Source organism: Pelobates fuscus, chromosome 8 (assembly GCF_036172605.1).
Source record: "Pelobates fuscus isolate aPelFus1 chromosome 8, aPelFus1.pri, whole genome shotgun sequence".
NCBI classification, from domain to species: domain Eukaryota; kingdom Metazoa; phylum Chordata; class Amphibia; order Anura; family Pelobatidae; genus Pelobates; species Pelobates fuscus.
Window position 1 is genome coordinate 67,785,889 of NC_086324.1, and position 23,679 is coordinate 67,809,567.

General features: G+C 41.3%; 1 protein-coding gene across 3 annotated transcripts in view; it reads left to right on the forward strand.

Moving 5' to 3' along the window:
* Nucleotides 1–23,679, forward strand: part of UBE2F (ubiquitin conjugating enzyme E2 F (putative)) — a 233,784-nt gene that overhangs the window by 34,224 nt on the left and 175,881 nt on the right. The window lies entirely within an intron of this gene.

The following is a 23,679-nucleotide window of genomic DNA, read 5'->3' on the forward strand; positions in this document are numbered from 1 at the left end:
CCATTTCATGATGCATCGTCTAATTACCTTAATAATTGTAATTAACACACATCAAGTAATGTGTATATCTAATTTCATCTTATGTGGAATATTAAGTAGCTCTATTCTTTCTGCGCTGTCAGTTTTTAATAGAACAAGCAAAGAATGTGTGAAAGAACATCCAGCAGCATTAGAATCATCTGTAGATATTGCAACAAAATGATAATGTTGCAGAAGGTGTGTGTGTGTATATATATGAAAAAACTGTGTGTAAAGCTGTGAAAAAGTTTTTTAGGAAGGTGTTAAAAATGCTCTAAAGAATGGATGTTTTGAATATAGAAACCTAAAGTTTTATTTTTATCTGTAACAAAATAAATGTCTTCAAAAAAGTATAAAGTTTTCTAGGTACGAAGTGAGGAATGTTGTAGGCATATAGTAAGATGTATGGATAAACAGTTATCCCAAACGAGTCCCAAACTGATACTTCCCTTCACAACTGAAAGACGTAAGGCGGTCAGCTCCGATTTGGCAGAAAACAGTGGGACCATGGTACTTCTATCTATTGTCCAGAGAAGTGTGGTCAGAAGTTGTCTTCATGGAAGCCTTGTGACCAAAATGCCATACCTCCAACATGGAAGCAAGGCCAAGTGATTCAATGCATGAATAAACAGGGATACACAAAAATGTGATCAGCCCCAAATATAATCCGTTCGTTAATGACCTCAAACATACCGTCAAGGTCATTAAGAACAATCTTCAGCGTAAGAAAGAACAGTGAGTCCTAGAAGGTGATACTATGCACCCCTCCCCCACAGAGCCCTGATCTCAACATAAGATTGCATGAAGAGACGGGAGTAACTAAAGCTGTCTAAATCCACAGACTAACTGTGGTAAGATCTCCAACATGTTTGGAACAACTTACCTGCCAAGTTCCTTATGACTATTTTTTTTTTTTTTTTTTTTTTTTAATGTGATTTATATTTTGTTGTTAACACTCACTTTGTATTTTGTTAATTGATCAAAAGGAACAATTAACTTTACTGCTTATGAAAGCACTCTTTACAGCATTTTTAACACCTGCATAAAATATTTGCACAGTAGTATGTTTGTGTATATATTTATACACACACACACACTGTGTGTGTCCATGTTTATTTATTTTTTTTCTGCAATGAGAATATCAAATTTGCTCAAATGGGGCACAACATTGGTTTGGATCAGTGGGTTTCTGGTATATATTGTTTGAGCTCCTCCATTTATCTGATATTTTCCTTTTGTCCCCACACACATGAACCATTGAGACCAAGTAAATGTCTGCATTTATTAATATGAAACTATCATATTATAAGCTGTAGGCTAGGCTGTCAGAAACTGCTGAATACATTTTGATCTGTCATCCTAAGTAGTAGCATTTAATAATTTTGAGGAATTTGTAGGTCATATAAATATCAGTTGAGAGGAAAACATGCATTCTCCCTTCACAAGTAAACTATTTGTTGACATTAAAAAATATATTTTTGTACATTTTTCTTGGTAAATAATTTTTTAGTTCGCAACAACCCGGGCGGGAGAAGTCATTTTCCTTTGCACTGTTATGTGCTATTACAAGAGACACAATACATTTCTACCTCCACAAGCCATGCTTTTTAAAATTTTATATTATGTGAACGGATACAAATCTTTACATATGTATTTTTTGTGTTGAAAATATTTTTTGGGATTTTTATTATATATATATATATATATATACTTCTTTTTTCTGTATGTCTTTTAATAGTTTTCAAATCAGCAAATACCATTATAAAAATGTACAGCATATAAAATAAGCAGCATTTTATAACCGAAAATGTATTTACTTTGCTTTATCATTATTGCAAAACAAATTAAACTGTGGAGGTCATAGGTGTGGAGGTCAAAGGTATCGTGTACCCATCACACAAAGATATCAGTCACCAGGCCCTAGAGAGAAATGTTTCAGTATAAATGTGTGCGAACAGCTGAAATCTGATGAGACACTGTGCTTTGAATGGGCATCTGCCTGACTTCTGTCTAATAACATCTCTTGTAGTGCCGCGTGATAGCCTGAAAAGTAATGACTGATCTCTTACTATATGGTTTTTGTTCTTAAACATAAAACCTAAAGAATCTGTGTCAATGGAAGCATAAAAATCACCTCTTCATTAAAAGTAGACTGCATAAAAAGCAATGGAATGCTCCTGCCAATTACGCTAATTTAATTTTTTTTTATTTATCAGCATTCAATAAAGGACAGAATTGGTGCAATGACCATTTTAAGATGGATGTGATTCATTTCAATATAATTTGAAATTATATTTTTAACTTTGACATTTTACTTAACTACTTTATAAAATGTTAGTCACAATATATTATTAAGATTAGAATTGTACGTTTCCTGTGCTTCATGCCTGTCTAAACCTATCCAAAACAACAACATTAAAGGGATTCTATAGTCACCAGAACACCTACTGCTTAATGTAGTTGTTTTGGTGAGTATAGTATGTCCCTGCAGACATTTTCATGTAAAAGGCTGTATTTACATTGCTGCCTAGGGACACCTCCAGTGACAGTCACTCAGACAGCCACTAGAGGTGCTTCTCGGGTCAGTGCTGCACACTCTGCCTGGAGACCCAATGCATCTCTATGAGGAGCCATTTGGCCAGGGTAATATTTGACTCTGCCCCCACCCCGCCTCCTTGGCTGAGATCATCAGAATTGACAAAATCAGCCAATTCAATGCTTTCCCATAGAGGCGGAGAAGGATTTTTTTTATTTTTTTTTTAAACTTTATTTTTCTCAGCTCAGGAAAAGGTATAGCATTACCATGTAAAGCAAATGCAGTTTGAAAGCTATCACGTTTAGACATTTGATGGTACAGCACAAGTTGCATGGTTTTACGTGTGAGTGTGTCGGTGAGTTGAGGTGTTTTGTTTTATTTTGTAGTGTGAGCCTGGCGGAGTGCCATGTGAGTATGGTAGCCACTGGGTGCGCATCGTGGAAGTGGTGCATGTGGTATGTGTGGCCGTGGCAGGGTTGTTTGTCCCTTCCTTCTGGGATAGAGCTTGCGACCTCTGTGTCATGTATAGTCAGGAAGGGGGATGGGGGAGTTAATGTCGGGTGAGTTACCTGGAAATGAGTATGTGTCTGGACGGTATTGGTAAGGTGTATCAGGTGTGCGCATATAAGTAGATCAGGTCCGTTAAAAAGGTCCTGGTTCTCAGCGGTTCTGTATTGTTTCTATACCGCACTATGTCCCCTCAAACCAGGGGTGCATATATGAGATGGAGACAGGAGTAGTGTGCGGTTATAACAGTAAAATTAGAAAGTGAAATATAACATAACAGTAACAGCAAATAAAATCATAAGAACGGAGCACTGCGAAATAACTATAAAGCATGAGGCTGGCTTAAAAGTCCCAGGGTCGGCAGGGCCAGTGGGACCGTGTCACCGGTTAAGTCCCTGAGGTCGCAGGGTAATCTTGGGCAAGGGCTTAGTGTCCACCAGGACTCTGCAATCTCGCTCTCAGGTTCTAGTTCCAGTGGGTGGGGTGGATCTCGACACCCGTGGTACAAACTCCCTGATTGTGGCCATGTCCATCTGTGACAGGTTTCTGCCCTCCGCGTTGCTGCGTGGCGTGTTCTTTAGCTTCTGCAGGTGGTTCTCCAGATCTTGGTAAGTATCTGCTCGGAGTGTGGCATCTTGGGTCGGTATGAGGGCCGTGCGGGAGGGGCCCCATCGGTATGTCACCCCTTGATCGCATAATTGTTGGAGTAGTGGTCGCAGGGATTGGCGCCACAAGAGTGTGTTCCGAGAGAGATCCGGGAAAAGGAGCAGCGAGGCGCCCTCAAAGGCTAGAGGTGTCTTCTCCCTGACCGCAGCTTGCAAGAGGGCTTTGTCTTGCAGGGTTTTGAATCTGAGGATGAGGTCTGGGGCGGTGGTTACTGGCGCGCTGGGCGGCTTGGGAAGGCGGAACATGCCATCTGGGCTCAGATGCTTAGCCTGTTTCGGAGGTAGGTGGGCCGCAAATAACCGCCTAATGAAGTGAGGTAAGTCCTGCAGACCCACCGTTTCTGGGACCCCCCTTAGTTTTAAATTGTACCTGCGCCTCTGGTCTTCCAGGATATCAAGCCTGCGGTCGGTCTGCAGCCGTTGCTGATCCAGGGTAGTCAGGCCCTGTAATCCGGCTTTCATGTGCGTTTTGGGTGGCCTCAAATTGGGCCAGTTTTGTGGTCGCATGTTCGACGGCTTTTCTGAGGGGGGCTAGATCTTCCGCTAGGTTCGCGCGGAGTTCTGCCAGCAGTTCTTTTAGCTGTGTAGCCGTGACCGGATCCCGGCCTGTGGAAGCCTCCAGTGGGGCACTGATCTGCCTTGCCGCCTGAGTGGTTCTTTCCATCGGGGCCAGAGCCATGTCTTCCGAGGAGTATGAGGTATTGTCGTCCTCCAGCGCCATTTTGTTCCATGCGGCCCTCTGGGAGCTCCGAAATAGGTCCCCAATGTCGCGGCCTGGCGGGCTCTTGTCTTGCTTGGGTTTTTTGTTCTTGCGACCCATGGTTGTTTCTGTGGTCCAGGGTTAGGGTTTGCGGGTCACTATATCCGTTATTTCGGCCGTTTTGGAGTAAGCTTGTGCGGAGCTCACTGAGCTTGCGACCGTCCAGGATCACCGCTAGGCTCCGCCCCCGAAGGATTTTTTTTTATTAGTTTGTTGCAAAATTGGAAAGCACTCATATATAACTGCAACGACAGAGGGGGGAATAAATGCTTTTAAATGTATTGTTTTAAATGTATTAAATTATTTCCTCACTACAGTTCCCCCATCTCCCTTTACCCACAGCAGCCCCTGTAGCCCCCTCACCCACAGCAGCCCCTGTAGCCCCCTCACCCACAGCAGCCCCTGTAGCCCCCTCACCCACAGCAGCCCCTGTAGCCCCCTCACCCACAGCAGCCCCTGTAGCCCCCTCACCCACAGCAGCCCCTGTAGCCCCCTCACCCACAGCAGCCCCTGTAGCCCCCTCACCCACAGCAGCCCCTGTAGCCCCCTCACCCACAGCAGCCCCTGTAGCCCCCTCACCCACAGCAGCCCCTGTAGCCCCCTCACCCACAGCAGCCCCTGTAGCCCCCTCACCCACAGCAGCCCCTGTAGCCCCCTCACCCACAGCAGCCCCTGTAGCCCCCTCACCCACAGCAGCCCCTGTAGCCCCCTCACCCACAGCAGCCCCTGTAGCCCCCTCACCCACAGCAGCCCCTGTAGCCCCCTCACCCACAGCAGCCCCTGTAGCCCCCTCACCCACAGCAGCCCCTGTAGCCCCCTCACCCACAGCAGCCCCTGTAGCCCCCTCACCCACAGCAGCCCCTGTAGCCCCCTCACCCACAGCAGCCCCTGTAGCCCCCTCACCCACAGCAGCCCCTGTAGCCCCCTCACCCACAGCAGCCCCTGTAGCCCCCTCACCCACAGCAGCCCCTGTAGCCCCCTCACCCACAGCAGCCCCTGTAGCCCCCTCACCCACAGCAGCCCCTGTAGCCCCCTCACCCACAGCAGCCCCTGTAGCCCCCTCACCCACAGCAGCCCCTGTAGCCCCCTCACCCACAGCAGCCCCTGTAGCCCCCTCACCCACAGCAGCCCCTGTAGCCCCCTCACCCACAGCAGCCCCTGTAGCCCCCTCACCCACAGCAGCCCCTGTAGCCCCCTCACCCACAGCAGCCCCTGTAGCCCCCTCACCCACAGCAGCCCCTGTAGCCCCCTCACCCACAGCAGCCCCTGTAGCCCCCTCACCCACAGCAGCCCCTGTAGCCCCCTCACCCACAGCAGCCCCTGTAGCCCCCTCACCCACAGCAGCCCCTGTAGCCCCCTCACCCACAGCAGCCCCTGTAGCCCCCTCACCCACAGCAGCCCCTGTAGCCCCCTCACCCACAGCAGCCCCTTCCCTCTGCAACAGCTACAACCTTCATGGCCCCTGTACCCACTAAAGCATCAAAGCCTCCTCTGCACCCACTACAGCCCTTTTTAATCAAAACAGCTTCCTCCTCACACCCACTACAACCCCTATACCTCACATGCACCAACTAAAGCCTCAAATGCCCTCTTTAAAGATTACCCCCTCCACCCATAGCAGTCTACAGATTGCCTTCTCCTGCACCCACTCAAGTCTTAATACCCCCTGTTCTCTTTACAGCCCCTTCCCCCTGCAACAGCTGCAGCCTTCATACTCCCTGCACCCACTACAGCCTTATATTCCTCCACTGCACCCGCTACAGCCCCTTTCCCTTTCTTGTACCCATTACAGGTCCTATCCCTGATGTGAGAAAGGACAAACGTGATGGGAGCAAGTCTAAAAATAAAATGTTATTTTGCCGTGTTTAAAAGACAACCGTAATCTCTTGAAATTGTTGATGTTGTTTAATCAACTGTAGCTATCAGAAAGAACATTCTCTTTTGATGTAGCAGATATGGCTGTTTTTCTTTTATCAATACAGACTCGTATTTTTATTTTATTATTTACAGAGCACTGTTGTTTGAGTACCACTGTATGCCCATTCTTTCTTTTCTGTTTTGCAAAAGCACTCCTACTATAAATATAACAAATTTCTTTAAGGGCCATTCAAACTGAATAGGGGGTAAACGTGATACATCATGGGTCGTCAACCTGGTCCCTCTGCCCACTACTGGGCGTTTCAGGATTCCATGTGGGCGGTAGGGGGTTCGGCGGCACAACAAGCTCAATCCTCCCATCGAGTGGGCGGGCGGGTGCGAGTTCAAAAATGCGCATGAACGCGCACATACGCGCGCAAACTCATGAGAACAAGAGAATGCTTGCACGCAAACGAGAACATGTGCATGCGCGTGCGTGCAAACACGAGCAAGTGTATCACGTGGGAAGAGGAAGGGGAGGAGTGGGAGCTGATGCACGATAGCAGGGACAGGCAGGAGCAGAGAACTTGTAAAATAGGAGAGAGAAAATGTATAGGAAGGAGAAGGAGAGAATTGTTGTTGGCTAATAATAATAAGTGGGCTAACTAGCTCAGCCTTACTTTTGGACATTGCCATAAGGAAGGTAAAAGAAAAGCATTAAGATAAAAAAGGAGATAAAAAGGAAAAGATAGAAAAATAGAAAAAAGGGGATAAAATAAAGGAGGAGAGAAAGCAGTGTTTAGAGAGACTCATGTTTTTGCAAGTTAAGTTTTGTTATCTTATAAAATAAAAGAAAGAAGGAAAATAAGTAAAGGAAGTAGGAGAGAATAAAGAGGGGAAAAAGAGACCCCTGATATATTAATATAATAGTACAAATCAAACAAATAGAGGCTGTGCAAAATGTTGCTATGTGCACAAACAAAGTGCTACCAAAATATATTGGAGGACCGAATAATAAACAGACGTTTCGGGTACAACCCTTTTTCAATGCACCATGCTTATTATTCTGTCCTCCAATAAATTTTGGTAGCACTTTGTTTGTGCACATAGCAACATTTTGCGCAGCCTCTATTTGTTTGATTTGTACTGTGGATTGTCACTGTTTGAGCAGCAGTGAGAGGCTTTGCTGCATTTGTGAGTACTATTTTTGGCTGATTTTTTTTTTTGCTGTATCTGGATCTTTTTATCCAGTTACTCAAACCTTGTTTTATATTAGTATAATATAAGGAAGGCAAAGAAGAAGGCAGAAAAAGTAGCAAACAAAAAGGGGGAATTTATTTTTATGGTGACACGTAATAAAAATTGGAAGCTAATACAGTGTTGTTTTGGGTGTTTGTAATAAAAGGGAAAAGAGGGGGGGGGAGCACTGTGTGCAGAGTAAAAGTAGTTGTTAAATTGTGCAACAAATTTAGAACCCATGTCTGGAAAAAAAAAAGAAATATGCTTGTGGCTATTTACCAGAGTATCTGAAGACACTTGCGCTAGAAAGTTTGAGTTACTGCAGCACTGGTGGGTGGTAAGGAAATTTTACCATCAAGAAAGATGGTAGGCAGTAGGTATAAAAACAAAGCGAATGTTACCTGCGCTCTGGCCTAAATCCCCATGTACATTTAAACAAAATGGAGGCTCTTTAGTTTTATTCCAATGGCCATTTAAATATATAAGCTCACCTGCCACATCAAGGCAAGCCTCAATAGGTGAGTTCCTCCACTAGCCATTAGATATGCTGATATCAGCCAAGAATCTCCAGTGAGACCGGAAGGGGTATTTTATAAACCCTTTCACATTTAACCCTTTATAGGGCTTCTACACATACAATAAACTTTGCTGGTATCAGACAAAGTGTAAACATCTCTAATGAGACAGGAAGGGGTGTTTTATAAACCCCTACACATACATACAAATCACCTTGCTGGTATCAGCTAAAAGGCAAATTTCTCTGAGACAGGAAGGGGGGCTGCCCCTACATACTTATAAACTCTTAAGACAAAGTGGGGAGGCTGGCAGCAATGTAACATCGTTGTGTGATACAAAACCTCATATACAAACACAAAGATAAAGCACCGCGCTTACAGCAGCAGTAGCTTAGTATCCAACAGCTTAAAATACATAGTAAAAACAAAGAGAATGTTACCTGCGCTCTATCCTAAATCCCCATGTACGGTTAAACAAAATGGAGGCTCTTTAGTTTTATTCCAATGGCCATTTAAATATATAAGCTCACCTGCCACGTCAAGGCAAACCTCAATAGTGGTGAGTTCCTACACTAACAAAAACAAGGAGTAGAGTCAGCGCTAATCAGGAAGGCAGCAGTCCCAAACAAGGACTCCCTCTAATGTCCCTGGAGATAGATAGACAAAGTAAAATAATGGGGGCATGGGTCTGCGCCACTATGTACAACAGGTAATGATATTAACTCCAATACGATCTATATCGTTGTGTCCAAAGTTCTACTTTATACGATATCCAGATGATGTCAGTGGCATAGAGGATAATCCAATTTTGTGAAAATAGAAGAGTTCTTACTTACAGTTGACAGAGCTTAATCCAGCTCTGGTGTGAATGGCTTGCAGCGATCTTATCCCCGCTTACAGGATATACGGCAAGTGTCCTCTTCTATGTGGTAACAGGTAACCAAGTTGGAAATAAAAATGGAAACCATAATGGTGCAGTATGTTCCACACATGCGATAAAAGATATAAAATATAATGGATACACTCACATTCGATAGAGCTTCAGCTAGCTCTAGTTTGTTAGGCGTGCAGCGGTATAATCCCCGCTTGTTGGATATGGGATGAGTGATCTTGACACGAATATCAGTAGCTCGGAGAGAAGATAAAACGGCGATAGTGCTCTGAATAAAATCTTAAGTGATAGGATAAAATAATAAAATATACTCACAATATATAGGGCAGACCAACTGCTCTATGTAACAGCGTAGGTGGAATAATCCCCACCTAGGATTCTTTGGAGTATGTTATCCAAGGAGTGAAAAAAATAAAAGTATACAGTATAAAATATATATAAAAGCCAGGTAATAGTAAAAGATGATGGTTCCAACGTAAAAATGACCAAAATCTTTTATTAACAGTATATAAAAACAGTAAAAATATCCAAACGCGTTTCACCAATATAAGGCTTTATCAATGGATGGCAAGAGTTCCTACACTAGCCATTAGATATGCTGATATCAGCCAAGAATCTCCAGTGAGACAGGAAGGGGTATTTTATAAAAGAATCTCCAAGAATCTCCAGTGGGGCTGATATGTGGGGATTTAGGCCTGATATGTGGGGATTTAGGCCAGAGCGTAGGTAACATTCTCTTTGTTTTTACTATGTATTTTAAGCTGTTGGATTCTAAGCTACTGCTGCTGTAAGCGCGGTGCTTTCTTTGTGTTAGTAGGTATAAAAAGGTTGACTACCTCTGTGATATACAATAGCATACCTTAAATGCTGTTCTTCTGCAATGTTGAACTTGCAGTACTTGCACTGATAACTGCAGGGCTTGTGAAATGCTGAAATAGAAGCTTCTAAGCAGTGCCCTAAGAAACTAGTTAAATGGTTAGTATATGTTTTTGTTTGTTTTTTTGGTGCCTTATCTTTTAGTTTCCACATCGAAAATATTGCTATTTTCTGTTACTCCTTTTTTTAGGAGCCTTAATAAAAAAAATATAGAAATATAAAGTAGTTGTGTGTGTGTGTGTGTGTGTGTGTGTGTGTGTGTGTGTGTGTGTGTGTGTATATATATATATATATATATATATATATATATATATATATATATATATATATATATATATATAAATATATATTTTTTTATTTATTTTTTCTAGTAGGTCATCCTGGTGTTGAAACTGTTATATGCAGCATTTCGGCACAAATTTTATTTTTTGGATATTGAATATTGTTTATAACATTATTGTGCTATTAATGATTACATTCTAAAATACTATTTACATTTTTTAAACAATTTTTACGTTATAACAAAATGAAAGGTAACTTGTTTACTAAACTGAATATGTATCTTTGAGGCTTCCATGTTGTCCATGTCTGCCAATATTCTAGTACAGGGGTAGGCAACCTACGGCACTAGTGCCATGCACGGCACTCAAGGTGTCTTTGCACGGCACTCAAGGCTGCTAGAGCCAAACAGGCTCTGTCCTATCAGGAGTCCCAGTGAAACTTCAGATATCTGCTAATACGAAGAGGTGGTGAAGGACAATACTCAATTTAAGCATTGCAGCACATAGAGGAAGTGATCTCAGATCACTTCCTCCCAGCACTTGTGAATGGGAATCCACACTGTAGCAGAGCAGCCTGCCGCTGCTGTTGCAGCTCCTATACTTGAGCTATACCTGGCCGGCCTGGTCCCCACTTGAACCTAGGGAAGCCACCCATACTGCTAGATATACACAGAAATAACCCTCCCCTCATACAAATAATACGAACAGCCTACACACAAACATATACACAATCCCCACAAACGCAACACCACTAACAATCCACATACATGCACACAACCCCACATGCAATACCCCAAACAGCCCCCACACATACACACACTACCAAACACACAATGTGACATATCCATCCACACACAATTCCACAAGCAGCCCTCATACACAGCCCACATTCATAGATATCATACACAATACCACAAACTACTCCTATGAACATAGAAACATAGAAACATAGAATGTGACGGCAGATAAGAACCATTCGGCCCATCTAGTCTGCCCAGTTTTCTAAATACTTTCATTAGTCCCTGGCCTTATCCTATAGTTAGGATAGCCTTATGCCTATCCCACGCATGCTTAAACTCCTTTACTGTGTTAACCTCTACCACTTCAGCTGGAAGGCTATTCCATGCATCCACTACCCTCTCAGTAAAGTAATACTTCCTGATATTATTTTTAAACCTTTGTCCCTCTAATTTAAGACTATGTCCTCTTGTTGTGGTAGTTTTTCTTCTTTTAAATATAGTCTCCTCCTTTACTGTGTTGATTCCCTTTATGTATTTAAATGTTTCTATCATATCCCCCCTGTCTCGTCTTTCCTCCAAGCTATACATGTTAAGATCCTTTAACCTTTCCTGGTAAGTTTTATCCTGCAATCCATGAACCAGTTTAGTAGCCCTTCTTTGAACTCTCTCTAAGGTATCAATATCCTTCTGAAGATAGGGTCTCCAGTACTGTGTACAGTACTCCAAGTGAGGTCTCACCAGTGTTCTGTACAATGGCATGAGCACTTCCCTCTTTCTACTGCTAATACCTCTCCCTATACAACCAAGCATTCTGCTAGCATTTCCTGCTGCTCTATTACATTGTCTGCCTACCTTTAAGTCATCAGAAATAATCACCCCTAAATCCCTTTCCTCAGATGTTGAGGTTAGGACTTTATCAAATATTTTGTACTCTACCCTTGGGTTTTTACGTCCAAGATGCATTATCTTGCACTTATCCACATTAAATGTCAGTTGCCACAACTCTGACCATTTTTCTAGTTTACCTAAATCATTTTCCATTTGGCTTATCCCTCCTGGAACATCAACCCTGTTACATATCTTAGTATCATCCGCAAAAAGACACACCTTACCATCAAGACCTTCTGCAATATCACTAATAAAAATATTAAAGAGAATGGGTCCAAGTACAGATCCCTGAGGTACCCCACTGGTGACAAGCCCAAGCTTCGAATATACTCCATTGACTACAACCCTCTGTTGCCTGTCACTCAGCCACTGCCTTACCCATTCAACAATATTGGAATCCAAACTCAAAGATTGTAGTTTATTGATAAGCCTTCTATGTGCAACAGTGTCAAAAGCCTTACTGAAATCTAGGTAAGCAATGTCTACTGCACCACCCTGATCTATAATTTTAGTTACCCAATCAAAAAAATCAATAAGATTAGTTTGGCATGATCTCCCTGAAGTAAACCCATGTTGTCTCTGGTCTTGAAATCCATGTGTTTTTAGATGTTCAACAATCCTATCCTTTAACATGGTTTCCATCACTTTCCCCACTACTGAAGTAAGGCTTACTGGCCTATAGTTGCCCGACTCCTCCCTATTACCTTTCTTGTGAATGGGCACAACATTCGCTAACTTCCAATCTTCTGGGACTACTCCTGTTATCAATGATTGGTTAAATAAATCTGTTAATGGTTTTGCTAGTACACCACTAAGCTCTTTTAATAGCTTTGGGTGTATTCCATCAGGTCCCATTGACTTATTTGTCTTTACTTTTGACAGTTGAAATAGAACCTCTTCCTCTGTAAACTCACATGTAATAAATGACTCATTTATCCTTTTTCTTAACTGAGGTCCCTTTCCTTCATTTTCATCTGTAAATACCGAACAAAAATATTCATTGAGGCAGTCAGCTAGACCTTTATCCTCATCTACATACCTTCCTTCTTTTGTTTTTAATCTAACTAATCCTTGTTTTACTTTTCTTTTCTCATTTATGTATCTAAAAAAAGTTTTGTCCCCCTTTTTTACTGACTGTGCTATTTTCTCTTCTGTGTGGGATTTGGAAGCTCTTATAACTTGCTTAGCCTCTTTCTGCCTAATCTTATAGGTCATTCTGTCTTCCTCACTCTGGGTTTTTTTATAATTACTAAATGCTAACTTTTTGTTTTTTACTATTTTGGCCACATCTGCGGAGTACCACAGTGGTTTCTTGAATTTTTTGCTTTTACTGACAAGCCTAATGCAATTTTCTGTTGCCTTCAGTAGTGCAACTTTTAAATAATCCCATTTCTTTTGGACTCCATATAAATTGCTCCAGTCTGATAATGACTCCTTTACACATATTCTAATTTTAGAAAAGTCTGTTTTTCTAAAGTCTAAAACTTTTGTTTTTGTGTGGTGTGACTCAGTCACTGTTCTTATATTAAACCACACTGACTGATGATCACTGGATCCTAAACTTTCACCTACAGTAATATCTGATACCAAATCTCCATTTGTTAACACTAAATCTAGTATGGCCTCTTTACGAGTTGGCTCCTCAACGACTTGTTTTAGAGACAATCCCAGTAGGGAGTTTAGAATATGTGTGCTCCTGGCACAAGTAGCTATTTTTGTTTTCCAATTCACATCAGGAAGATTAAAGTCACCCATGATGATAACTTCCCCCTTCATTGTCATTTTAGCTATTTCTTCAACTAGTAGATTATCTAACTCTTCAATTTGTCCTGGGGGCCTATAAATCACACCTACACGAGTTACTGTGTGATTACCAAATTCTAACGTAACCCAAACGGACTCTATGTTCGCCTCACTAACCTTTATTAGGCTAGATTTTATGCTATCCTTTACATACAGGGCCACCCCTCCCCCTTTCTTGCCTTCCCTGTCTTTTCTATATAAAGAGTACCCTGGTATTGCTATGTCCCAGTCATTTTTCTCATTATACCATGTCTCAGTAACAGCGACTAAATCTACACTATCAGTGGCCATTATTGCCACAAGTTCATGGATCTTATTCCCTAAACTGCGAGCATTTGTAGACATGACTCTAAGCTTATCATTTTTTAACACACTTGCTACAGGCACCTTCTGTCCTTGTTTTGGGGGACAATTTGATTGATGTTTTATCACCCTTTTGCCCCCCCCTCCTAGTTTAAAAACATCCTAGCAAAACCTCTGAACTGCTCACTGAGAACATTTGTTCCCTTTTGAGAAAGATGCAAACCATCTTTTTTGTACAGTTTAATTCCATTCCAAACAGAGCTACCATGAGCAATAAAGCCAAATCCTTGCTCCCGACACCATTCACCAAGCCACAAGTTAAAGTCCCTAATACGCATCCGCCTGTCGTTCTGAGTGTTATGCACAGGCAGAACTTCAGAGAATGACAGTGTGGAAGCAACCTGCCGTATATCATTGGCAAAAACACTAAAAACTTCCTTAACCTCTGAAACCTCATTGCAAGCCAAGTCATTTGTCCCTAAATGGACAAGTACATCCAATTCCCCTTCCTGCTTTGCTTGCTTAACAATATTACAGATACGTCTCCTGTCTCTGTGAGCAGTAGCTCCGGGAAGACACCTCACAAGACCACCATTGTCCATCTCCACACCTCTTATGATGGAATCCCCCAACAACAACTGCTTTCTATTAGGCCTCACCATAGTCTTCAAGCCTCTCTGCACAACACCACTAACCTCAGTGCCTCTCTGCACAACACCACTAGCCTCAGTGCCTCTCTGCACAACACCACTAGCCTCAGTGCCTCTCTGCACAACACCACTAGCCTCAGTGCCTCTCTGCACAACACCACTAGCCTCAGTGCCTCTCTGCACAACACCACTAGCCTCAGTGCCTCTCTGCACAACACCACTAGCCTCAGTGCCTCTCTGCACAACACCACTAGCCTCAGTGCCTCTCTGCACAACACCACTAGCCTCAGTGCCTCTCTGCACAACACCACTAGCCTCAGTGCCTCTCTGCACAACACCACTAGCCTCAGTGCCTCTCTGCACAACACCACTAGCCTCAGTGCCTCTCTGCACAACACCACTAGCCTCAGTGCCTCTCTGCACAACACCACTAGCCTCAGTGCCTCTCTGCACAACACCACTAGCCTCAGTGCCTCTCTGCACAACACCACTAGCCTCAGTGCCTCTCTGCACAACACCACTAGCCTCAGTGCCTCTCTGCACAACACCACTAGCCTCAGTGCCTCTCTGCACAACACCACTAGCCTCAGTGCCTCTCTGCACAACACCACTAGCCTCAGTGCCTCTCTGCACAACACCACTAGCCTCAGTGCCTCTCTGCACAACACCACTAGCCTCAGTGCCTATCTCCAGGACACCACTAGCCTCAGTGCCTATCTCCAGGACACCACTAGCCTCAGTGCCTATCTCCAGGACACCACTACACTCTGAAAGTGCAGAAAATGAATTATGTAGAACAACAGACTGTGCAATATGCCTTTTATCCACAACTCCAAGTCTACCAGATCCTACAGTAATCCATCTGCCATTCCTAGTATGTCTCTGCGGCAATGGCTTTGCAGCAGTTCCAGCCTGAATTTGTTTACCAGATAATTTACAAATCTCAGACTTCAAAAATACAATCTCCTGCCGCAAGATAGAGAACTGTCTACAGATTAGACAACAACCAAACCTCCAAAAAGTGGAACGTGAAACAAATGCAAAGCAACTATTACACTGAACTAAGTCTGCCATTCCAATGAGGCGAATAATTTAAATCAAACAAATTTTACCTTTTTTTTTTATTTATCCTCCTGGATACCTCAGATTACCTCCAGTTTATCTCCAGAATATCTCCAACCACACACACACTTAGAAGCAATACTCTCCAGAATATCTCCAACCACACACACTTAGAAGCAATACTCTCCAGAATATCTCCAACCACACACACTTAGAAGCAACACTCTCCAGAATATCTCCAACCACACACACACTTAGAAGCAACACTTAGATGAAGCAACCAAGCTCTATTAGCCAAGCTAATGACAACTACCCTTATATACTCCTAAAATCACCTCCCACTAGGAATGTTTAACACCTGGGTAGGCCTCTGCTTATTAGCAAACAATAGCTAATTTAAATAGCAATCAATAGCAAGTAGCTACCTAATCCAATCAAATGCCTTATAATTACCAACATGAAATCAAACCTTGTGCAGTCAGTAACCTTTTCCTACAGATGAATCTTACCTGTAACAGTAAAAAAGAACTCTTAGCACAACTCTTAGACAGTTGAAGCTTCTGTAAAACTCTCCAGAATATCTCCAACATACACATTATAATAGCTCATATGCGCACAAATACAACGATACAAAGCAATTACAGTAAAAATAACACAAGCAGAATACGGCAGCATACACACCTCAATTTAAAAAAATAGGATCGTCACGCTAAGGGACATCCCAATCCTATATCGGCACAGTGCTGCTAAAAGGTTGCCTACCCCTGTTCTAGTATGTCTGAGTTTTGCCAATAGAATTTTTAAGATTGCAAGGATACGTGAAGAGGTGAGGAGATTCAATATTAATATTTCAGACACCTGATAGCCAGAAGGATATGTTTCATTCTACAATATTTTATTACGCCTCTACAAAGTTTTTCTGGTGGTGCTCATACTTGGCCATTAGGGGGCACTAGACACATGCATAATGTGTTGTCCTGCGCAATGAGTTCATTGAATTAATAATCCTGATGTAGTCCAAGAAACACGTCAGTTGCAATAAACAAATGATTGAGGAAATAATGTATAATGTGCACAGTATTATTATCGACCTTTTTATTTCCCCCCTCTTTTGTGCTGCTGCACGTAACAAATGTCCTTTCAAAAAAAAAAATTACTGAATAGATGTCTCTCGTATGTGTATTTTTTTTTTTAAAGAAAATAATTTAGAAGAAAGTCAATATAATATTACAACATGAAAGATAACGATTTGCTTCCATTTGTCCCTTTACTGGCTGTGCCAGTTTATCCTTTTTTCTTTTCTATGTAAACAAGCACACAATTAATGTAATTTTTGCTATCTGGCATCTCATCTGTATATTTCCATACTTTCTTTTATGCTGTGATATATTCAGCTTTGATGAATAGTACCGTGTTGCACGTTTCTAATAGCTGTTGATTAGTTATGCTTTTTTAGGTTTGTTAGTGAATGCGTTTTATGAAAAAATATTGTGTTTTTAGTCTCTATTTTATATTTTCTCTTCTCCCCCCCTCCACTTGACGTGCATTTCAAAATAAATTACATTTTCATGTGCATTTTAAACTTGATTACATTTTTAAAACACATTTCTAGGTGAGCTGTAGTGGTTATGGTGCCAGGAGTTCCCTTGTGCCATCAACTGAAAATAGTGAAACAGTTACAACAATTTGACCTCTTACCTGACGTGTACGAGCTCTCCTGAGCTAAGCCCTGCAGTAAAGTCCAGTTTTTAACTTGGTGTCCTTTTTATTAATGTGGGATTACATGAATACATTGTACTTGCCAATTTGCTTGCATGTATGTAGTTGGAAAGTTATTATATTCCACATTCAAGCCTTAAAAGTTACTCTCTACTGCATAGTGTTACTTATAAGGGGTGTCTTTCTTCAAGTCAGTGTATACATTTTTACATGCCACTTATACATACCACTTCGGATTTTGTCTTCTTGGCCTTTGCTCATATGTTGTCATACCTTTAAAAACTGTGTTTGTGGTTGTTTACAAAGGTGCTTGTGTTTGTAGCCACATTGCTTGCATATAATTCTATGAGCATCACACAACACCCTAGCCTACTCACTATGGATTGTGTGTTGCTGATCTCATCAGGCAAAATGGCTTCTCATACGGCTAGATATTTAAAACCTAGTATAGCCATTTTGAGTGCCTGGAAGCCATATTAAAATTCTATGTCTCCAGGAAAGTTAACACAAGTAGGAATACGTTTTCAAGTAAAAAAATGAACTATGCTAATTCATGCGGAATTAACTTCAACATACCCTCATATAACCTCAGATAAGCCTACTTCTCTCCTCTTTATCTTTACCCAAGATTGCCATCTGCTATAGCATTTGATCACAGTTTCACATAATATGAAGGCTTACGTTTAGTCATAAACAAGTTATAAGAATAAAACTATAAACAAAGTTATATTTAAGTTACCATTAATATTGGTAGACTAATGTGTGCAGTGTAAAATCTGCAGTGATAAAATAAAAAAAGCAACTTGTAGTTTTAAGAGTTTATTTGATGGTCAGTAATTAAGGGGTTAAGCATTATACAGCATCCATAAATTGGCAAGAATAACATGTTCTATGCCAGAACTCTGGAATTTGAAAAATAAATTACTAACCAATAAATTGTTGGTATTTTTCCGATTCTGTGCTATTCATGGATTTGTATTGAAAGTATATCTTTAAATGTGCTATGCTTTTACTCCAATGAGAAATTCTCAAATCGTGTCAGACGCTATGTTGGTCTGATATTTATCCCAACCGGTTGAATCAACAAGAGTATGTCTGTTAATTGTTTAATTGGTAAAAAGAAAGTTGGCCAACCGTAAGTGAATTAGAGGACCTCGGACAAAAAAAGAACCTTAATGCATGCCATTAAAGATCCATTACCATGTGTGCATACAGTGTGGTTGAAAAGGTATTTCAATCCTTTTGCAAAATGAAAACCCCTCCCAGATATCAAAAAATGTCCTGGTTTCAAAATATGTCTACTGAAATAATTTCTGGTTTTGTGAGCTCATAACATTCAGTTATTGATAAGCCTATGTGACAGGTACTGTTTCAATCATATGGTTGTTTGAGACAGCAAATTAGTGGAATTTAACAACCATCCTGTGAAGTGCCTGTCAAAACCTGTCTGTGAGGTTTACTTATCTTTTTTTCTGAAGTCCTGTAGGTCTGGTACCGACTACTGTTTAGCGTCTTTTGAACTAAATTGGTTGGTTCATTTTGTGTAGAAAACTCACGTCAGTGTGGTGTCATACTTCATTCATACCTGTCATTTGCTAACAAGAGGCACGTTTCCTAGTTTCACTTCACTTTAGAAAGTAAATTTGTTGTGATTCTAGTTACGTTAACTCCTTTCCTAATATGCTGTTTATTCTTTTCACAACCCTTGCTTAAAATACATCATTCACCAAGTAATGAAAGTAAAAACAGAGACAAGCCTGCGTGCTCGCACCTACTGTATACACACATTTATACATTGATATTTATAAACATCCACAAGTGATATTTACAGAAAATCAACTGTCGTTTAAGATTTAGCAAATTATTATTGAGTCAGGGATCAATTTTATAGCAATGGTATGTATATTTACAAATACACAAAAATAAGTCCTACACTCCGACTCCCACTGCTCTTGGGCGGCAGCAATGACCTTAGTACACATCAGCCCCAATACATAGAAACGTAGAATGTGACGGCAGATAAGAACCTTTTGGGATCAATTTTTCTAAATTATTTCATTTGTTCCTGGCCTTATATTTAGTCTAGGATATCCTAATGCCTATGCCACACATGCTTAAACTCCTTCACTGTTTTAAAACCTCTATCTCTTCAGCTAGGCGGCTGTACCATCAGTCCACTACACTCTCTGTAAAGTAATAACTTCTGAAATTATTTGTAAACCTTTGCCTCTCTAATTTAAGACTGTCCTCTTGTTATGGTAGTTTTCCTTCTAATAAATATAGTCTCCTCCTTTACTGTGTTGATTCCCATTATGTATTTAAATGTTTTTTCCTATCCCCTGTCTGGTCCTCCAAGCTATATATGTTATGATCCTTGTAAATTTTTATCCTGTAATCTGTGAACCAGTTTAGTAGCCCTTCTATGAACTCTTTCCAAAGTATCAATATCCTTCTGGAGATACGGTCTCCAGTACTGCGTACAATACTCCAAGTGAGGTCTCACCAGTGCACTGTACAATGGAATGATCACTTCTCTCTTTCTATTGCTAATACCTCTCCCTATACAACCAAGCAGTCTGCTAGCATTTCCTGCTGCTCTATTATGTTGTCTGCCTATCTTTAAGCCATCTGAAATAATTACTCCTAAATCCCTTTCCTCAGATGTTGAGGTTAGTACTGTATCAAATATTCTTTACTCTACCCTTGGGTTTCTATGCCCAAGATGCCTTATCTTGCACTAACATACAATACATACAATAAAAACCAAAGAAAAGAGTTACCAGCCCACTACCCCAATTCCCTGTGCATTTTTTTTCAATCCAATGGCCACTAGGTGTAAGCCCATCTGCCATGTCAAGGCAAACCTCTTAGTTGGGTTCTACACTAACAATTCACCTTGCTTTCCTTAACTTCATGCGAACATTGTCTCATTAGAGGGGGCTGATGTGTCATTGTTGCTGCCCAAGAGTAGTGGGAGTCTGAGCGCTAGACTTATTTTTGTGTATTTACTTTTGTATCACACAGCCATGTTACATTGCTGCCGCCCAGCCCATGTGTTCCCTATTAAGGGTTAATAAGTATGTAGGGGTTTCGAAAAATACCCCTCTCTGTCTCAAATTTTTTTTTTGCCTGAAGCTGAGGGAAGCAAGGGGAATTGTTAGTGTAGCGCCCACCTAAGAGGTTTGCCTTGACGTGGCATGTGGGCTCAAACCCAATGGCCATTGCAGTGAAACAAAAAAACTAAATTTGTCTAAACATGCATAGGGTAACTTTGGTTTTAATTGTATGTATATTTACAGCCTACAACCATCAATTTTTTTTTTGTCTTTCTCCCTATGTTGGAAATGTACGAATTTATCAATTTATATTCTGGTAGAAATATTGAAAACCAGTAACCATTAAAGGGGCACTATAGTGTCAGGAACACAAACATGTATTCCTGACACTAGTTCTTAAACCACCGTTTAGGTGATAGGCACACTGTGCAGCACTGCCCCAGGAAGCACCTCTAGTGGCAGTCTGAGCAGTGGCCACTAGTGGGGTTCCTAGGCTGTAAAGTAAACACTGCCTTTTCTCTGAAAAGGCAGTGTTTACATTAAAAAGCCTGCAGGGACTGACTATACCTACCAGAACAACTATAATAAGCTGTAGATTTTTATGGTGACTATAGTGTCCTTTTAGCCATGCAGAAGAACTGATTTGAAAACATCTGTTATAGAACATTATTGGAAATCAAACGGTCTATGGATCCCCACTTTTTAAACAGGTGGCAAAATCAGTCTGTGTAACAGCAAGATTTGTACAAAATAGAGACAGATGAATTCTGAACGGAAAAATGGATTGCAGCTTAAGAATTTGACATAATATTTAGAACTGTCTCTATGCTATTGGCCTGATAGTAGCTCATTCTTCTGTGTCGTTGAACATCAGTTGCCTAAGGTGCCTATAGTGTGTTGGAAAGAGAGCGAGCTATTCTCGTGCATCGTTGAATTAAGCTTTGGATGGCCAGCTCAGTTTGTATTTTGCCAGTTTTGTTCAATGTACAACAGATTTCTGTGCTCAGTGCTGGCATGTCCTCATCTGTTATTGGTAGAAACCATTTTGAATATATTCATGCCCTGGGAGAAAAATATTTTTATTGCACATTAAATATTAACATGTCTGTCACTTCTGAATTGCATTCTGCATGAACATTTCCAAGGCAGGCAGGTATTTATAGCAGCATGAGCAGTGCTCCCACAAAAAAGCAGTGGGAGAACCAGGATTGGCTGAGCATTCTCATATGCTCATCTTTGAATTTCCTTTGCTGTCTCTATGTATTTTTAATTGTGTTAGGAAAACGTTCAAGGTTTTGTTTCTTTATGACTTTTTTCTTCAGTAATATCCCTTGGTGATCTTATTAAAAGCATACTTTTAGCTTTTTACGCTATATGTGTATATGTTTGACACTATTAAGTTATGGGTAGGAGTGCCTAGGTCAGTGTTATCTTCAGGTGTTAAACTCTTTTCCAATAGTTTAACTCTGAAATTGGCCCTCTGCCGTGGTGTTTAGGCTTGCATTCTTCTTTTAACTCAGATTCAGAGTAGGGTATCTTGGTGCTTTCACTTCTATGATGGAGAGTAGGAGAACTTCCTTTAGGTGGGTTCTCCTGCTCTCAAATGTCAGTCAGTTTTTAGCATAAAGATCTTGACTGGTATTTCATTTACACTAAAGTTTGGTACCATGATAGCTGCATACCCACTTCTCCCTCATAGCCTGCTTTTAGTAGGCCCTAAATCAATAAATGCGCTCGTTGTAATAACACAATCTGTGTTTTCTTTGACTCTAATTTAAGGTTTTACCAGTCTTGTAATGAGACACTTGTAGCAGTGACGGGCACGCTGTCTTAAAGTTAGTCAAATGTTTAATATGCTGAAAGCAAAGTAATTATCTATTGAAGGGTGCTGGCTTGATTGTGATGCAAATTTAGCAACCCACACTAACATAAATCTAATTTAAGTTACCTTTATCTATGCACTGTGCTTGCAAAATCATCACATGAATATATTTAAGATTGTTACCAGTAATTGTCTGCTGCGTTCTTCTAAATGAACATTGATGACTGTTGGTATATATGTATTGTGTGTATACCAGCCCGTGGTCATTTGGTTAGTGGGATACTCACAAGCATTCACTCTAAGGCAGCTTTTCCCAATTGGTGTTCCACGGAACCGAGAACACAAATGGGGTTCTGCCGTAATTTTGGCAAACAAAATGGCCGCCGCAATTTGATCGCTTAACAGAGGCTTGTTCGTGCTCATAAAGAGCTGCGGCACCTGACCGGGCCCCTGTTAAGCGATCAAATAGTGGCAGCCATTTTGTTTGCTGTACTATCGGCCGGCTGGCAGGAAGTGACAGCACTTCCTCCCAGCTTCACAGAGTTTCTGCCTCGCAGTAGGAGGATACTGGAGACGGCAGTACAGAGAAGGAGCAGGATGAATGGCAGAGGAAAGGCTGGAGTGAGTATGCAGCAGCTCACTCCCATCAGCCCCAGCCAACATCACCAGGACCACAAGATAAGTTTCTCGTTTCCATTGTCCACACTGCTGGTTTGTACTTTCGAGTCCTGGAGTATGACCGATGAATCAGTATGAATAGAGCTGATTAGCTAATTTGCTTGTTGAAGAGTGCAAATCTCACTGTCTTTTTCCAACAGCAGCTTCTCATATGTATCTGCCACTTTCTTATGTTCCATTTTGACTTCATCCATTTCTTTGATTTTCTGCTGCAAAGACTGTTGAAGCTGCATGAAATTTTGATTTGTTTTTCTGCAGTCTTTTTTTTTTTTTTGGAGTTTCAGTTCTTCTTCATAATTATTCTGATCTTTTGTAAGTTGTGTTATCTCTGCCTCAAGCTCTGTAATGAGATCTAATGTCTTGGGTTCAACCACGGGTTGTGAGTATGTGTCACTGTGTGCCTCTGTGTGTGTGTGTGTGTGTGTGTGTGTGTGTATCTGTGGGTCAAGGTTTGTGTATGTGTATCTGAGTGTGTGTGAGACAATGTGTGTATCTGAGTGTGTGTGTGTGTGTGTGACAATGTGTGTATCTGTGTATCTGTGTGTGTGACAATGTGTGTATCTGTGTATCTGTGTGTGTGACAATGTGTGTATCTGAGTGTCATGGTGTGTGTGTGTGTGTGTGTGTGTGTATGTGCCAATGTGCGCATCTGAGTGTGTGTGTATTTTTCAGTATGTGTATATGAATGTGTGTATGTGTCAATGTTTTTGTGTGTCTGTATGTTAATTTGTATTTGTATGTATGTACGTGGCAGTATATGTGCATACATCCCAGCAATCAAACACAAACAGACTCCTACAAACATTACATAC